Source organism: Pogona vitticeps, chromosome 5 (assembly GCF_051106095.1).
Source record: "Pogona vitticeps strain Pit_001003342236 chromosome 5, PviZW2.1, whole genome shotgun sequence".
NCBI lineage: Eukaryota > Metazoa > Chordata > Lepidosauria > Squamata > Agamidae > Pogona > Pogona vitticeps.
The window spans coordinates 23,661,053-23,665,022 of NC_135787.1; the positions used below are offsets into that span (position 1 = coordinate 23,661,053).

Below are 3,970 nucleotides of genomic sequence, written 5' to 3' on the forward strand. Positions count from 1 at the left end.
CTCGGCTTTAAAAAGTGTCCTCACCTTTCTTTGACTCAAAACATCAGGAAATTATCTACAAATTACATCTCAGTGGTTCTTTAAAAAAAAAAGGACCACAGACAGGGATAATTGGACCATATCAGTGCATGAAGACAAGACAGATGATAAGCTTACTCATTCTCTTTCTCTGAGAATGATGTCATATTTCATGGATTGCTAAACTGCATTATGTTTTTGTTCATTTACCATTTTCCTTTGTATGTCAGAAAGAGCTGGACCATATAGTATAAATGGATTATGGGAGATGGTCACATCTCAGTGAATATGGCCTTGCAAGCTCTCCAACATCATTCCAGGTAAATTAAGGGCTCAAGCATTACCATAGTATTTTGCTACTCAGCCTGTATTTTCCATTCCTCTAAAAGTATCAGTTAGCTCATCTTCTTGAGGATGCTTGTGTTGCTAGAAACAGAAATGTGAAAGGTTAACCAGCAGATGGGTGACTATGACCCCCCAGCTCAGAGCTTAGAAATAGTGGCCATGCTAGCTGAAAGATTATAGGGGCTGCAATCCAAGTAAGTGATTTTTCTAATCTCTGTCTAGAAGGGATTAAGCATTCCAGGGTGGATGTAGTTTTGTTGAGCATATTCTGAATCTTGCAAAGAGAATAGCATTGCTCACTTATCCTTTGCGGGTAAGCAAAGGATATTTTTCAGAGTGGTACTTGTTTGTTTCTTTTTTAATATTTTTAGATTTAAATATTGCCTTTTAATGATGTATGTGCCACCTTTGTATACTTCATGTTTTGTATAGTTATTGTATGCTTGTATACAACTGAGTCCTCTAAGGCGAAAGGAGGGGTAAAAATGACTCACCGACCAACCGAACAAACCTCTTGCAATGTTTTGTCGCATTACTGTTATTGTTGTCCATTCCCTTCCTAGCAGAGATCTGATGACTGCTTTGACTCAGGACGTGGTAGCTCTAAGCAGCAATGTTCAAATCAGTCTCTAAGGTAATTCAGCAAGTTCTCCCCCTTTCCTTCCCTTTTATCTTTTATGATTAGCTGTATCCATCTGTATTTTTTTGTTCTCATTATGTAGCCGAAAAAGTCTTTCTGCATTTTATGTCATTTCTGATTTCCTGGTCTTTATTCATCCTCCTCAGTACTCCTTTGTGAATCTGTGTCTTGATCCAAGGAATTGTTAGCATCCTACAATTACATCCACATTTTCAATGATTCTATTCTTAAAATCTGTGTTAAAATCTATGGTTATGTGCTTACCATAGGAAGAACATATAGCACCACACAATGATTTTTGTTCCATATGGCATTCTTCGTCTTAAGGAGGCTGCTCTGGCTATCTCTATTCCGGCTTCTATGCAAGGTATATGATCTCAGTGTTCATTAAATTAGATTGCAAAATATTTATATTTGTCAATACCTTCCACTCTTCAGTTTGTTATTTATAATTGTATTTCTTGGGCTGCTTGTTTCTTACTGATTACCATCAACTAGTGATGTAATCTTCACTAATTTCATTCTTCCAGCAAAGAATGAAACATTTCAGAAGCTTTCTTCCACTGACTGAGATTATAAGAAATTTTCTGCATCTTTCATATTTTGGTTCTCTTTCTTTGCAAATAAAGTTGTCTTAACAGAAAACCATGGCTTCTGTTTGTTCTTTGGCCCGCTACCCCATCCCTTGTAATATTCAACACCCATATGAAGCTGCTGGGAGAGATCTTCAAGGATTTGGGGTGAGGGGCCATCGTATGCCAATGAGACTGTAACCCCAATGAAATATTGTTATAATTCCTCATGTTGGTTGTTATGTAACTGTGAATAAGAAAAACTCAATTTGTGAAATTTTATTTACGAGGTTCATCAATACTTATCCAAGTAAGCAAATATCCCCATAGAACTTAAAAGTGTTACAATAGCCAGCTGCATTTCCCCCCCCCCCTCATCATTTCACACTAAGGAAGTCATTGATATATTCATCACTGCCTGGGCTTGCTGAATGGCTGGGTGAAGGTGAATAGATAAAGGTAAAGGTAAAGGTTCCCCTTGACAATATTTGTCCAGTCGTGTTCGACTTCAGGGTGCGGTGCTCATCCCAGTTTCCAAGCCATAGAGCCAGTGTTTGTCCAAAGACAATCTTCTGTGGCCACATGGCCAGTGCGACTTAGACATGGAATGCTGTTACCTTCCCAAATCGGTGGTCCCTATTTATCTACTTGCATTTGCATGCTTTTGAACCACTAGGTTGGCAAGAGCTGGGACAAGCGACAGGCGCTCACTCCGTCACGTGGATTTGATCTTGCAGCTGAAGATCTACAAACCTTACAGCACAGAGACTTCTGTGGTTTAAACTGCAGCGCCACCACATGGTGAAGGTGAATAAGCTGAAAGTAAATCCTGACAAGATAGAGGTGCGGCTGCTCAATAGGAAGTCAGGCTCAGAGACTGGGATACAGCCTGTGCTTTAAAGGGATTACATATCCCAACCGGTTACATATGCCATTTGGGAATAGTCCTTGGTTCTGTGCTGTCCCTTCACTCCCCAGTGCTAAAGGTGACATGGAGAGCTTAGTGTGCCAACGATGACCTCTTTCTATTGATTTGACCTGACAATGTGAATGTTTTAGTTACATTATGTCTTGACTACTGCAATTGTGTATGAAGCTATCCTTGAAAAGGGTCTGGTCGTCCAATCAATGTACTGTGTGGCAGCTGGGCCACTGCCACACATTGAGTCTGTGTACTGGATAGCGTGATAGACTAGGACTCAGGAGACCCTGGGTTCAATTCCCTACTCAGCCATGGGAACATATTATGGAGTATGTGTATGTGTAACTGGCAAACTATTCTTTAACTACACCATTTACAGTACTTTGAAAGCCTTATTGGGATCACTATAAGTTGGTTCTGGCCTGATGGCACATAACCTAAAGCCTACTAACTAGTGCACAGTATTTGAAATCACACATCGAAATGCCTGAAGAGGTTACCAGCTGCTTACTGTGCTCAGTTTAATAATCATGTTCTGTCAAGTCAATTCTGACATGGCAACCCTTTTCAGGGTTTCCCAAGTAAAGAGTACTCAGAAGTGGTTTACCCTTCTCTCCTTCTGGAGTTGCCTTGGGGTTGTGTAGCTTGCCCAAGGCCACACAAGCTGGCTCTACTCACAGGAGGCACAGAGGGGAATCAAACTCCCAACTTCTGGCTCCACAGCCAGACCATAAACCACTGAGCTATCCAGTCAGCCTGGATGTGTCCAATTTAAAGTGTTGGTTTTTATCCTTTAAAATCTAAAACAGTTTGAGGTCTTGCTCTTTAAAGGAATGTTTGTTTCATTATGTCCAGACATTAAGATCCCCAGGAATGGCCCTCTTGGTTAAACAACAACAACAACAACAACAACAACCCCATTTGATGAGAGAATGCTTTCTCTTGTGTTGGCCTCAAGCTGTGGAATGCACTCCTCACAGAATTATGATCAGTTCTCATTCTCACTGCTTTTTAGGACAGATCGGAAACTGCATCTTTTTCAACTGGAACGAAACTATTTCATAGTTATTGTGAGGATTTTAACTATTTGCATTTGGTTTTTTTTCTGGTGGTTTTTAGTCTGCCTAATGGTATGTGTAAATCTATCAGGGTAAAAACATACTAAATTTAACAGAAAGAAATTGTCTGGTAGTAATCCTGGACCATCAGCACCATTTTTATTGGTGACTCTCCACTGATTAAAACACTATTGTCAGAGCCCGCAAGTGGTTCTCTAAAGATGCCCTCAGGGTAGAGCAACGGTGAGTGTATACATCCTTGTTGTATTCATCTTTGCAATGCTATGACCTATGTCAGCCGTTGATATTACCCTTTAAATGTGACTGCTTGGATTCTATAGTGTTGTGTAGTTACTTTCTGATGGAACCACACAATGATTCGCTATAAAGCCATAGCACATAGAATCTCTGCCAA

At 40.2% G+C, this 3,970-nt stretch overlaps 1 long non-coding RNA gene across 1 annotated transcript; it reads left to right on the forward strand.

The window, feature by feature from the left end:
- The first annotated feature begins 211 nt into the window (after positions 1-211).
- Positions 212-1,648, forward strand: LOC140707793 (uncharacterized). The gene is made up of 2 exons (XR_012087974.2): positions 212-338; positions 927-1,648. It is a non-coding gene; the product is annotated as an uncharacterized LOC140707793 (long non-coding RNA).
- Positions 1,649-3,970: the final 2,322 nt, after the last annotated feature.